General features: G+C 47.9%; 1 pseudogene; it reads right to left on the reverse strand.

The window, feature by feature from the left end:
• Positions 1 to 702: 702 nt before the first annotated feature.
• LOC135567514 (solute carrier family 15 member 1-like) overlaps positions 703 to 16380 on the reverse strand; it is a 24446-nt pseudogene continuing 8768 nt past the window's right edge.

Below are 16380 nucleotides of genomic sequence, written 5' to 3' on the forward strand. Positions count from 1 at the left end.
CAGGGGGCAGAGTAGTGATATTAACCCCTGTGTGTTCCAGGGGGTAGAGTAGTGATATTAACCCCTAGGAACCAAACTAAACTGGGATGGAGGGGTCTGATTGTTCCAGGGGGTAGAGTAGTGACATTAACCCCTGTGTGTTCCAGGGGGTAGAGTAGTGATATTAACCCCTGTGTGTTCCAGGGGGTAGAGTAGTGATATTAACCCCTAGGAACCAAACTAAACTGGGATGGAGGGGTCTGATTGTTCCAGGGGGTAGAGTAGTGATATTAACCCCTAGGAACCAAACTAAACTGGGATGGAGCGGTCTGATTGTTCCAGGGGGTAGAGTAGTGATACTAAACTGGTCTGATTTTGTCCAAAAGAAACTCTCATTTTCATTGCAAAACAAAGCGGTTTGCTAATGTTTGGACTAATGATTACCTGGACTAATGATTACCTGGACTAATGATTACCTGGACTAATGATTACCTTACACCTAATGATTACCTGGACTAATGATTACCTGGACTAATGATTACCTGGACTAATGATTACCTTACACCTAATGATTACCTGGACTAATGATTACCTGGACTAATGATTACCTTACACCTAATGATTACCTGGACTAATGATTACCTGGACTAATGATTACCTGGACTAATGATTACCTGGACTAATGATTACCTTACACCTGGCTAACAATATCACGACACAAAGTTAGACTCATCCTCTTTATTGAAGCACTTGACTGCCAGGGACTCACTTGGTGTGGAATTAATACCAAGAGTCCCTGGCAACATCAAACCCAAAACAACTACATATCCAGTACACAAAACACTGTACTGGGAACAGAATAGGAATGGTCATTCAAACAGTATGTCCTCTTTCAAATAAATTATGATGAGCAAAAAATACATTCATAATGTTGCTTTTGCTACATGGTGCAAAATAAATCGTTGTAAAAAAAATGATTTACAATATATCAAAGTCAAAATGTACCCATAAAGCTGTAAGGATTAATGTTCATAAGATTAAGTTCCAATGGTTCTCTCTCTGAGACCTGTTCTGATTGGTTCAGGAGGAGGAGGTGGTGTGAATGGGGAGTTTCACATCTTGCTCTGTTTGACGTCTTGGTTATGCTGCTCAACAACAGAATCCCTCTTCTTCTTGTCAGAACCCTTGCTGCTCTTGCTGCAGTCTGAGTCCTTTCTCTCCATCTCAACCCGATCTCTCTTCTTCTCCTCCGGCTCGTGTTCCGGCTGGCGGAACTGGGCCTCGATCTCCGCTGGGTCAGTGTAGGTGTAGAAGTAGGACATGACGGCGAACACAATACACACCACCACAAGGAGAGAGGCAAACAGGATGTATTCTGCCCACTGGAACACACAGACACACAGGGGTTAATATCACTACCCTACCCCTTGGAACACACAGGGGTTAATATCACTACTCTACCCCCTGGAACACACAGGGGTTAATATCACTACTCTGCCCCCTGGAACACACAGCGGTTAATATCACTACTCTGCCCCCTGGAACACACAGACACACAGGGGTTAATATCACTACTCTGCCCCCTGGAACACACAGACACACAGGGGTTAATATCACTACTCTGCCCCCTGGAACACACAGACACACAGGGGTTAATATCACTACTCTGCCCCCTGGAACACACAGGGGTTAATATCACTACTCTGCCCCCTGGAACACACAGGGGTTAATATCACTACTCTGCCCACTGGAACACACAGACACACAGGGGTTAATATCACTACTCTGCCCCCTGGAACACACAGGGGTTAATATCACTACTCTGCCCCCTGGAACACACAGACACACAGGGTTAATATCACTACTCTGCCCCCTGGAACACACAGACACACAGGGGTTAATATCACTACTCTGCCCCCTGGAACACACAGGGGTTAATATCACTACTCTGCCCCCTGGAACACACAGACACACAGGGGTTAATATCACTACTCTGCCCCCTGGAACACACAGGGGTTAATATCACTACTCTACCCCCTGGAACACACAGGGGTTAATATCACTACTCTGCCCCTGGAACACACAGGGGTTAATATCACTACTCTGCCCCCTGGAACACACAGGGTTAATATCACTACTCTGCCCCTGGAACACACAGGGTTAATATCACTACTCTACCCCTGAACACACAGACACACAGGGGTTAATATCACTACTCTGCCCCCTGGAACACACAGGGGTTAATATCACTACTCTGCCCCCTGGAACACACAGGGGTTAATATCACTACTCTGCCCCCTGGAACACACAGGGGTTAATATCACTACTCTGCCCCCTGCAACACACAGACACACAGGGGTTAATATCACTACTCTACCCCCTGGAACACACAGGGGTTAATATCACTACTCTACCCCCTGGAACACACAGGGGTTAATATCACTACTCTGCCCCCTGGAACACACAGACACACAGGGGTTAATATCACTATTCTGCCCCCTGGAACACACAGACACACAGGGGTTAATATCACTACTCTACCCCCTGGAACACACAGACACACAGGGGTTAATATCACTACTCTACCCCCTGGAACACACAGGGGTTAATATCACTACTCTACCCCCTGGAACACACAGACACACAGGGGTTAATATCACTACTCTACCCCCTGGAACACACAGGGGTTAATATCACTACTCTACCCCCTGGAACACACAGACACACAGGGGTTAATATCACTACTCTGCCCACTGGAACACACAGGGTTAATATCACTACTCTGCCCCTGGAACACACAGGGGTTAATATCACTACTCTGCCCCTGGAACACACAGGGGTTAATATCACTACTCTACCCCTGAACACACAGACACACAGGGTTAATATCACTACTCTACCCCTGAACACACAGGGGTTAATATCACTACTCTACCCCTGGAACACACAGGGGTTAATATCACTACTCTGCCCTGGAACACACAGGGGTTAATATCACTACTCTGCCCCTGGAACACACAGACACACAGGGGTTAATATCACTACTCTGCCCCTGGAACACACAGACACACAGGGTTAATATCACTACTCTGCCCACTGGAACACACAGGGTTAATATCACTACTCTGCCCCCTGGAACACACAGACACACAGGGGTTAATATCACTACTCTGCCCCCTGGAACACACAGGGTTAATATCACTACTCTGCCCCTGGAACACACAGACACACAGGGTTAATATCACTACTCTGCCCCCTGGAACACACAGGGGTTAATATCACTACTCTACCCCCTGGAAACACAGACACACAGGGGTTAATATCACTACTCTACCCCTGGAACACACAGGGTTAATATCACTACTCTGCCCCTGGAACACACAGGGGTTAATATCACTACTCTGCCCCCTGGAACACACAGACACACAGGGGTTAATATCACTACTCTGCCCCCTGGAACACACAGGGGTTAATATCACTACTCTGCCCCCTGGAACACACAGGGGTTAATATCACTACTCTGCCCCCTGGAACACACAGACACACAGGGGTTATTATCACTACTCTGCCCCCTGGAACACACAGACAACAAGGTTTAGATATCAATGAACTTAGGCCCTATCTGACCTCAGTACAGTGGTCAGTATTGTTTAGAGGGTTTTATAGGGTTCTAGATGTTAGAAGATCTGTAGTAACCTGATCTGGGAGCTGTGCTGCCTCGGCAACAATCAGCACTATGATGTTTCCCACGGCGACGGTGAACAGCCAACCAGCCTGCAGCACCGACTTCATGTTGCTAGGAGCCTGCAGAGCAAGAAGAGGTGTGCAATTAGGTTTTGGGTTGAAATGAGAATTGAAAGTTAATTGACAGGTGGTAACAGGTCTGAGTTGAGTTGTGTTTGGATGACAGAGAAGAGAGCCACTAGAGACCAAGGCTAGTGTGACGGGTGAGAGAGGACAGTGGCGCCCCCTACCTGCGAGTAGGAGAACTCCAGGCCAGTCACAGAGAACACCACCTCTCCTGCTGTCATGAGGAAGTACTGAGGGATCTGCCAGCCCATGTGGATGGTGTTGGGCTTGATGTCTTCTACCACCTGGATGGCCTGCCAACACTGGACACAGTAATCAACACATGAAACACTATTACTACAAAAAGAATAAACAGAAAAACATATTTTAAAACCCTGGTAAACAGCCCAACATGGGCCTTCACAACACAATCAGACACAACAAACAGCCCAACATGGGCCTTCACAACACAATCAGACACAACAAACAGCCCAACATGGGCCTTCACAACACAATCAGACACAACAAACAGCCCAACATGGGCCTTCACAACACAATCAGACACAACAAACAGCCCAACATGGGCCTTCACAACACAGACACAACAAACAGCCCAACATGGGCCTTCACAACACAATCAGACACAACAGCCCAACATGGGCCTTCACAACACAATCAGACACAACAAACAGCCCAACATGGGCCTTCACAACACAATCAGACACAACAAACAGCCCAACATGGGCCTTCACAACACAATCAGACACAGAAACAGCCCAACATGGGCCTTCACAACACAATCAGACACAACAAACAGCCCAACATGGGCCTTCACAACACAATCAGACACAACAAACAGCCCAACATGGGCCTTCAACAACAGACACAATCAGACACAGGACAACAGCCCAACATGGGCCTTCACAACACAATCAGACACAGGAAACAGCCCAACATGGGCCTTCACAACACAATCAGACACAGGAAACAGCCCAACATGGGCCTTCACAACACAATCAGACACAGGAAACAGCCCAACATGGGCCTTCACAACACAATCAGACACAGGAAACAGCCCAACATGGGCCTTCACAACACAATCAGACACAGGAAACAGCCCAACATGGGCCTTCACAACACAATCAGACACAGGAAACAGCCCAACATGGGCCTTCACAACACAATCAGACACAACAAACAGCCCAACATGGGCCTTCACAACACAATCAGACACAGGAAACAGCCCAACATGGGCCTTCACAACACAATCAGACACAGGAAACAGCCCAACATGGGCCTTCACAACACAATCAGACACAGGAAACAGCCCAACATGGGCCTTCACAACACAATCAGACACAGGAAACAGCCCAACATGGGCCTTCACAACACAATCAGACACAGGAAACAGCCCAACATGGGCCTTCACAACACAATCAGACACAACAAACAGAAAAACATGGGCCTTCACAACACAATCAGACACAACAAACAGCCCAACATGGGCCTTCACAACACAATCAGACACAACAAACAGAAAAACATGGGCCTTCACAACACAATCAGACACAGGAAACAGCCCAACATGGGCCTTCACAACACATTCAGACACAACAAACAGCCCAACATGGGCCTTCACAACACAATCAGACACAGGAAACAGCCCAGCATGGGCCTTCACAACACAATCAGACACAGCAAACAGCCCGACATGGGCCTTCACAACACATACAGACACAGGAAACAGCCCAACATGGGCCTTCACAACACAATCAGACACAGGAAACAGCCCAGCATGGGCCTTCACAACACAATCAGACACAGGAAACAGCCCAACATGGGCCTTCACAACACAATCAGACACAGGAAACAGCCCAACATGGGCCTTCACAACACAATCAGACACAGGAAACAGCCCAACATGGGCCTTCACAACACAATCAGACACAGCAAACAGCCCAACATGGGCCTTCACAACACAATCAGACACAACAAACAGAAAAGCATGGGCCTTCACAACACAATCAGACACAACAAACAGCCCAACATGGGCCTTCAAAACACAATCAGACACAACAAACAGAAAAACATTGGCCTTCACAACACAATCAGACACAGGAAACAGCCCAACATGGGCCTTCACAACACAATCAGACACAACAAACAGCCCAACATGGACCTTCACAACACAATCAGACTCAGGAAACAGCCCAACATGGGCCTTCACAACACAATCAGACACAGGAAACAGCCCAACATGGGCCTTCACAACACAATCAGACACAACAAACAGAAAAACATGGGCCTTCACAACACAATCAGACACAACAAACAGCCCAACATGGGCCTTCACAACACAATCAGACACAACAAACAGAAAAACATGGGCCTTCACAACACAATCAGACACAGGAAACAGCCCAACATGGGCCTTCACAACACATTCAGACACAACAAACAGCCCAACATGGGCCTTCACAACACAATCAGACTCAGCACATTGCTAGTTTGGTTGAGGGTTGGGTATCAGGGGTTTATAGGATAGAGGACTTACATCAGGGGTTGCGATGTTGAATGTGGATGGTATGACGAGGGTGAAGGCGCTGCCAAAGCCCATCTCTTTAGAGTACAGACACGATGCACCACCTCTGTTCATGATGGTAAACTCCGCCCTGAGACACACAACAGCCAATCAGATCTCTCTCCTCGTCCCCCATACGGTATGAATGTGTGTTGATATGAAGCGAAAAGCCACTCACTTTCCCTGTGGAACCAGACTGTAGTTGGAGACAGACAGAGGGGAGCGATGTCACCGACTCCCAGCGTAACATTCAACGGACTGGCCAAACCATTCACAAATCTACGGTATGAAAGAGCAAAACCACAGGTCAGGAACACTTTAGATGGATAAACTCATTGATCAGTTCAGAACCCAGACCTAACCACTAACAAGACTGTTGGTAACACTCAGGGTCCAGACCCTAACCACTAACAAGACTGTTGGTAACACTCAGGGTCCTAACCCTAACCACTAACGGGACTGTTGGTAACACTCAGGGTCCTGACCCTAACCACTAACAGGACTGTTGGTAACACTCAGGGTCCTGACCCTAACCACTAACAAGACTGTTGGTAACACTCAGGGTCCTGACCCTAACCACTAACGGGACTGTTGGTAACACTCAGGGTCCTGACCCTAACCACTAACAAGACTGTTGGTAACACTCAGGGTCCTGACCCTAACCACTAACAGGACTGTTGGTAACACTCAGGGTCCTGACCCTAACCACTAACAAGACTGTTGGTAACACTCAGGGTCCTGACCCTAACCACTAACGGGACTGTTGGTAACACTCAGGGTCCTGACCCTAACCACTAACAAGACTGTTGGTAACACTCAGGGTCCTGACCCTAACCACTAACGGGACTGTTGGTAACACTCAGGGTCCTAACCACTAACAGGACTGTTGGTAACACTCAGGGTCCTGACCCTAACCACTAACGGGACTGTTGGTAACACTCAGGGTCCTGACCCTAACCACTAACAAGACTGTTGGTAACACTCAGGGTCCTGACCCTAACCACTAATGGGACTGTTGGTAACACTCAGGGTCCTGACCCTAACCACTAACAGGACTGTTGGTAACACTCAGGGTCCTGACCCTAACCACTAACGGGACTGTTGGTAACACTCAGGGTCCTGACCCTAACCACTAACAAGACTGTTGGTAACACTCAGGGTCCTGACCTTAACCACTAACTGGACTGTTGGTAACACTCAGTGTCCTGACCCCAACCACTAACGGGACTGTTGGTAACACTCAGGGTCCTGACCCTAACCACTAATGGGACTGTTGGTAACACTCAGGGTCCTGACCCTAAACACTAACAGGACTGTTGGTAATACTCAGGGTCCTGACCCTAACCACTAATGGGACTGTTGGTAACACTCAGGGTCCTGACCCTATCCACTAACGGGACTGTTGGTAATACTCAGGTCCTGACCCTAACCACTAATGGGACTGTTGGTAACACTCAGGGTCCTGACCCTAACCACTAATGGGACTGTTGGTAACACTCAGGGTCCTGACCCTAACAACTAATGGGACTGTTGGTAACACTCAGGGTCCTGACCCTAACCACTAATGGGACTGTTGGTAACACTCAGGGTCCTGACCCTAACCACTAATGGGACTGTTGGTAACACTCAGGTCCTGACCCTAACCACTAATGGGACTGTTGGTAACACTCAGGGTCCTGACCCTAACCACTAACAAGACTGTTGGTAACACTCAGGGTCCTGACCCTAACCACTAACAAGACTGTTGGTAACACTCAGGGTCCTGACCCTAACCACTAACAAGACTGTTGGTAACACTCAGGTCCTGACCCTAACCACTAATGGGACTGTTGGTAACACTCAGGGTCCTGACCCTAACCACTAACAGGACTGTTGGTAACACTCAGGGTCCTGACCCTAACCACTAACGGGACTGTTGGTAACACTCAGGGTCCTGACCCTAACCACTAACAAGACTGTTGGTAACACTCAGGGTCCTGACCTTAACCACTAACTGGACTGTTGGTAACACTCAGTGTCCTGACCCCAACCACTAACGGGACTGTTGGTAACACTCAGGGTCCTGACCCTAACCACTAATGGGACTGTTGGTAACACTCAGGGTCCTGACCCTAAACACTAACAGGACTGTTGGTAATACTCAGGTCCTGACCCTAACCACTAATGGGACTGTTGGTAACACTCAGGGTCCTGACCCTATCCACTAACGGGACTGTTGGTAATACTCAGGGTCCTGACCCTAACCACTAATGGGACTGTTGGTAACACTCAGGGTCCTGACCCTAACCACTAATGGGACTGTTGGTAACACTCAGGGTCCTGACCCTAACAACTAATGGGACTGTTGGTAACACTCAGGGTCCTGACCCTAACCACTAATGGGACTGTTGGTAACACTCAGGGTCCTGACCCTAACCACTAATGGGACTGTTGGTAACACTCAGGGTCCTGACCCTAACCACTAATGGGACTGTTGGTAACACTCAGGGTCCTGACCCTAACCACTAACAAGACTGTTGGTAACACTCAGGGTCCTGACCCTAACCACTAACAAGACTGTTGGTAACACTCAGGGTCCTGACCCTAACCACTAACAAGACTGTTGGTAACACTCAGGGTCCTGACCCTAACCACTAACAAGACTGTTGGTAACACTCAGGGTCCTGACCCTAACCACTAACAGGACTGTTGGTAACACTCAGGGTCCTGACCCTAACCACTAATGGGACTGTTGGTAACACTCAGGGTCCTGACCCTAACCACTAATGGGACTGTTGGTAACACTCAGGGTCCTGACCCTAACCACTAATGGGACTGTTGGTAACACTCAGGGTCCTGACCCTAACCACTAACAAGACTGTTGGTAACACTCAGGGTCCTGACCCTAACCACTAACAGGACTGTTGGTAACACTCAGGGTCCTGACCCTAACCACTAATGGGACTGTTGGTAACACTCAGGGTCCTGGCCCTAACCACTAATGGGACTGTTGGTAACACTCAGGGTCCTGACCCTAACCACTAACAAGACTGTTGGTAACACTCAGGGTCCTGACCCTAACCACTAACAGGACTGTTGGTAACACTCAGGGTCCTGACCCTAACCACTAACAAGACTGTTGGTAACACTCAGGGTCCTGACCCTAACCACTAACAGGACTGTTGGTAACACTCAGGGTTCAGACCCTAACCACTAATGTGACTGTTGGTAACACTCAGGGTCCTGACCCTAACCACTAATGGGACTGTTGGTAACACTCAGGGTCCTGACCCTAACCACAAACAGGACTGTTGGTAACACTCAGGGTCCTGACCCTAACCACTAACGGGACTGTTGGTAACACTCAGGGTCCTGACCCTAACCACTAACAAGACTGTTGGTAACACTCAGGGTCCTGACCTTAACCACTAACTGGACTGTTGGTAACACTCAGGGTCCTGACCCCAACCACTAACGGGACTGTTGGTAACACTCAGGGTCCTGACCCTAACCACTAATGGGACTGTTGGTAACACTCAGGGTCCTGACCCTAAACACTAACAGGACTGTTGGTAATACTCAGGTCCTGACCCTAACCACTAATGGGACTGTTGGTAACACTCAGGGTCCTGACCCTATCCACTAACGGACTGTTGGTAATACTCAGGGTCCTGACCCTAACCACTAATGGGACTGTTGGTAACACTCAGGGTCCTGACCCTAACCACTAATGGGACTGTTGGTAACACTCAGGGTCCTGACCCTAACAACTAATGGGACTGTTGGTAACACTCAGGGTCCTGACCCTAACCACTAATGGGACTGTTGGTAACACTCAGGGTCCTGACCCTAACCACTAATGGGACTGTTGGTAACACTCAGGTCCTGACCCTAACCACTAATGGGACTGTTGGTAACACTCAGGGTCCTGACCCTAACCACTAACAAGACTGTTGGTAACACTCAGGGTCCTGACCCTAACCACTAACAAGACTGTTGGTAACACTCAGGGTCCTGACCCTAACCACTAACAAGACTGTTGGTAACACTCAGGGTCCTGACCCTAACCACTAACAAGACTGTTGGTAACACTCAGGTCCTGACCCTAACCACTAACAGGACTGTTGGTAACACTCAGGGTCCTGACCCTAACCACCAATGGGACTGTTGGTAACACTCAGGGTCCTGACCCTAACCACTAATGGGACTGTTGGTAACACTCAGGGTCCTGACCCTAACCACTAATGGGACTGTTGGTAACACTCAGGGTCCTGACCCTAACCACTAACAAGACTGTTGGTAACACTCAGGTCCTGACCCTAACCACTAACAGGACTGTTGGTAACACTCAGGGTCCTGACCCTAACCACTAATGGGACTGTTGGTAACACTCAGGGTCCTGGCCCTAACCACTAATGGGACTGTTGGTAACACTCAGGGTCCTGACCCTAACCACTAACAAGACTGTTGGTAACACTCAGGTCCTGACCCTAACCACTAACAGGACTGTTGGTAACACTCAGGTCCTGACCCTAACCACTAACAAGACTGTTGGTAACACTCAGGGTCCTGACCCTAACCACTAACAGGACTGTTGGTAACACTCAGGGTTCAGACCCTAACCACTAATGTGACTGTTGGTAACACTCAGGGTCCTGACCCTAACCACTAATGGGACTGTTGGTAACACTCAGGGTCCTGACCCTAACCACTAATGGGACTGTTGGTAACACTCAGGGTCCTGACCCTATCCACTAACAAGACTGTTGGTAACACTCAGGGTCCTGACCCTAACCACTAATGGGACTGTTGGTAACACTCAGGGTCCTGACCCTATCCACTAACGGGACTGTTGGTAACACTCAGGGTCCTGACCCTAACCACTAATGGGACTGTTGTAACTGACCTGATGGCGTTCATGCCGTCATCGGGCTTCTTGCTCAAGTCGTAAACCTGGAGAGAGCAGACGAGAGAGAAACAGGAGGGTATGTTACATTCCATAGTGGCTGACTGATAAAACAACAGACATAGTGGCTGAGAGACTGATATCAACAACAGACATAGTGGCAGATAGACTGATATCAACAACAGACATAGTGGCTGAGAGACTGATATCAACAACAGATATAGTGGCAGATAGACTGATATCAACAACAGACATAGTGGCTGATTGATAAAACAACAGACATAGTGGCTGAGAGACTGATATCAACAACAGATATAGTGGCTGATAGACTGATATCAACAACAGACATAGTGGCTGATAGACTGATATCAACAACAGACATAGTGGCTGATATCAACAACAGACATAGTGACTGATAGACTGATATCAACAACAGATATAGTGACTGATAGACTGATATCAACAACAGATATAGTGGCTGATAGACTGATATCAACAACAGACATAGTGGCTGATTGATAAAACAACAGACATAGTGGCTGATAGACTGATATCAACAACAGACATAGTGGCTGATAGACTGATATCAACAACAGATATAGTGGCTGATAGACTGATATCAACAACAGATATAGTGGCTGATATCAACAACAGATATAGTGGCTGATAGACTGATATCAACAACAGATATAGTGGCAGATAGACTGATACCAACAACAGATATAGTGGCTGATATCAACAACAGACATAGTGGCAGATAGACTGATATCAACAACAGACATAGTGGCTGATACAACAACAACAGACATAGTGGCTGATATCAACAACAGACATAGTGGCAGATAGACTGATATCAACAACAGACATAGTGACTGATAGACTGATATCAACAACAGACATAGTGGCTGATATCAACAACAGACATAGTGACTGATAGACTGATATCAACAACATAGTGACATAGTGACAGATATAGTGAGAGACTGATATCAACAACAGATATAGATATAGTGGCTGATATGACATAGTGACTGATATCAACAACAGACATAGTGACTGATAGACTGATATCAAACATAGTGGCTGATAGACTGATACCAACAACAGATATAGTGGCTGATAGACTGATACCAACAACAGATATAGTGGCTGAAAGACTGATATCAACAACAGATATAGAGACTGATATCAACAACAGACATAGTGGCTGATATCAACAACAGATATAGAGACTGATACCAACAACAGATATAGTGGCTGAAAGACTGATACCAACAACAGACATAGTGGCAGATAGACTGATATCAACAACAGATATAGTGGCTGATATCAACAACAGACATAGTGGCTGATAGACTGATATCAACAACAGACATAGTGGCTGAGAGACTGATACCAACAACAGATATAGTGGCAGATAGACTGATATCAACAACAGACATAGTGGCTGATTGATAAAACAACAGACATAGTGGCTGAGAGACTGATATCAACAACAGATATAGTGGCTGATACCAACAACAGACATAGTGGCAGATAGACTGATATCAACAACAGATATAGTGGCTGATAGACTGATATCAACAACAGATATAGTGGCTGATAGACTGATATCAACAACATATATAGTGGCTGATAGACTGATATCAACAGATATAGTGGCTGATACAACAGACATAGTGGCTGATAGACTGATATCAACAACAGACATAGTGGCTGATATCAACAACAGATATAGAGACTGATACCAACAACAGACATAGTGGCTGATAGACTGATACCAACAACAGACATAGTGGCTGATATCAACAACAGACATAGTGGCAGATAGACTGATATCAACAACAGACATAGTGGCTGATATCAACAACAGACATAGTGGCTGATAGACTGATATCAACAACAGACATAGTGGCTGATATCAACAACAGACATAGTGGCTGATATCAACAACAGACATAGTGGCAGATAGACTGATATCAACAACAGACATAGTGGCTGATATCAACAACAGACATAGTGGCTGAGAGACTGATACCAACAACAGACATAGTGGCTGATAGAGTGAGTCTTGGACTGAAACTAGAATGGTAGATCAACAGACCAAGACTAGAATGGTAGATCAACTGAGACCAAGACTAGAATGGTAGATCAACTGACCAAGACTAGAATGGTAGATCAACTCAGACCAAGACTAGAATGGTAGATCAACAGACCAAGACTAGAATGGTAGATCAACAGACCAAGACTAGAATGGTAGATCAACTCAGACCAAGACTAGAATGGTAGATCAACTGAGACCAAGACTAGAATGGTAGATCAACTGACCAAGACTAGAATGGTAGATCAACTCAGACCAAGACTAGAATGGTAGATCAACTCAGACCAAGACTAGAATGGTAGATCAACAGACCAAGACTAGAATGGTAGATCAACAGACCAAGACTAGAGTGGTAGATCAACTCAGACCAAGACTAGAATGGTAGATAAACTCAGACCAAGACTAGAATGGTAGATCAACAGACCAAGACTAGAATGGTAGATCAACTGAGACCAAGACTAGAATGGTAGATCAACAGACCAAGACTAGAATGGTAGATCAACAGACCAAGACTAGAATGGTAGATCAACAGACCAAGACTAGAATCGTAGATCAACTCAGACCAAGACTAGAATGGTAGATCAACAGACCAAGACTAGAATGGTAGATCAACAGACCAAGACTAGAGTGGTAGATCAACTGAGACCAAGACTAGAATGGTAGATCAACTCAGACCAAGACTAGAATGGTAGATCAACTGAGACCAAGACTAGAATGGTAGATCAACTGAGACCAAGACTAGAGTGGTAGATCCTATGACTATGGACCAAGCTTTGTTCTGTAGAGTCATTTCGTCAGACGTTAGGATAAGTAAATATAGTGTCAAACTCACCAAGTTCATATCCAGGGTTGGAGAAACCAGGGCTGTGCGTCGGGTCTGGGACATTAAGGGCAGATCCACTGAGGTGTTCTTGTTGAACACGACTCTGACTGGTTTGTCAAACGTCAAGTAGCCCCAGTATTCACCTGAAGGAAGCAGGGAGGATCATGGTCATGGAAACAGGATCAGACAGACAAGAATAGTTTTTGAGCACCACTTGACATGAAAGTAGAGGCTAAATGACTTGCCTGGTGAGCTGGTACAGACACATCACCTGTCCCATCGATAGTAATAGTCAGCGGGGCCTGGTTGAGATTCAGGAACTTGACCTGGCCTGCCACACCTTTGGGCAGCTTGGGAAGGGTTTCCTGCAAGAACAATTAAAACGTGCCCTCTCCCTGTCACTCTCTTCTGCTCTCTCACTGTGTGGGGGGGGATGTGTGTGTGTGTGTGGGGGTGTATGTGTGTGTGGGGGATGTATGTGTGTGTGTGGGGGGGTGTATGTGTGTGTGGGGGGGGGGTGGTATGTGTGTGGGGGGTGTATGTGTGTGTGTGGGGGGGTGTATGTGTGGGGGTGTATGTGTGTGGGGGGTGTGTGTGGGGGGGATGTATGTGTGTGTGGGGGGTGTATGTGTGTGGGGTGTATGGGGGTGTATGTGTGTGGGGGTGTATGTGTGTGGGGGGTGTATGTGTGTGGGGGGTGTATGTGTGTGGGGGGTGTATGTGTGTGGGGGGTGTATGTGTGTGGGGGGTGTGTGTGTGTGGGGGTGTGTGTGTGTGTGTGTGTGTGTGTGTGTGTGTGTGTGTGTGTGTGTGTGTGTGTGTGTGTGTGTATATATATACATACTCACATCAATCTGTAACTGCAGCAGGGCAGCGGCTACAAAGCCAACGCAGCAATCAGCATCCCTACTGTCATCCTCTTCAGAGGCCTACACAGACACACAGGGAGACAGACAGGGAGACAGACAGGAGACAGACAGACACACAGGAGACACACAGGGAGACAGACAGGGAGACAGACAGGAGAGACAGACAGGGAGACACACAGGGAGACAGGGAGACACACAGGGAGACAGACAGGAGACAGACAGACAGGGAGACAGACAGGAGACAGACAGGAGACAGACAGGGAGACAGACAGGGAGACAGACAGGAGACAGACAGGAGACAGACAGGGACAGGGAGACAGACAGGGAGACAGGGAGACAGACAGACAGACAGGGAGACAGACAGGGAGACAGACAGGAGACAGACAGGGGGACAGACACAGACAGGAGACAGACAGGGAGGACAGACAGACAGGGAGACAGACAGGAGACAGACAGGGAGACAGACAGGGAGACAGACAGGGAGACAGACAGGGAGACACAGGGAGGAGACAGGGAGACAGACAGGAGACAGACAGGGAGACAGACAGGGAGACAGACAGGGAGACAGACAGGGAGACAGACAGGGAGACAGACAGGGAGACAGACAGGAGACAGACAGGGAGACAGACAGGAGACAGACAGGGAGACAGACAGGAGACAGACAGGGAGACAGACAGACAGAGACAGACAGGGAGACAGACAGGGAGACAGACAGGGAGACACACAGACAGACAGGGAGACAGACAGGGAGACAGACAGGGAGACAGACAGACAGACAGACAGACAGGGAGACAGACAGGGAGACAGACAGGGAGACAGACAGGAGACAGACAGGGAGACAGACAGGGAGACAGACAGGGAGACAGACAGGAGACAGACAGGGAGACAGACAGGGAGACAGACAGGAGACAGACAGGGAGACAGACAGACAGGAGACAGACAGACAGACAGACAGGAGACAGACAGGGAGACAGACAGGGAGACAGACAGACAGACAGACAGGGAGACAGACAGGAGACAGACAGACAGACAGACAGACAGGAGAGACAGACAGGAGACAGACAGACAGACAGGAGACAGACAGACAGACAGACAGGGAGACAGGAGACAGACAGACAGACAGACAGGGACAGACAGACAGGGAGACAGACAGGGAGACAGACAGGGAGACAGACAGACAGACAGACAGACAGACAGGAGACAGACAGGGAGACAGACAGACAGACAGACACAGACAGACAGGAGACAGACAGACAGACAGACAGACAGACAGACAGAGACAGACAGACAGACAGGAGACAGACAGGGAGACAGACAGACAGACAGACAGGGAGACAGACAGGGAGACAGACA

The sequence above is a fragment of the Oncorhynchus nerka genome, unplaced genomic scaffold (assembly GCF_034236695.1).
Source record: "Oncorhynchus nerka isolate Pitt River unplaced genomic scaffold, Oner_Uvic_2.0 unplaced_scaffold_1968, whole genome shotgun sequence".
Taxonomy (NCBI): domain Eukaryota; kingdom Metazoa; phylum Chordata; class Actinopteri; order Salmoniformes; family Salmonidae; genus Oncorhynchus; species Oncorhynchus nerka.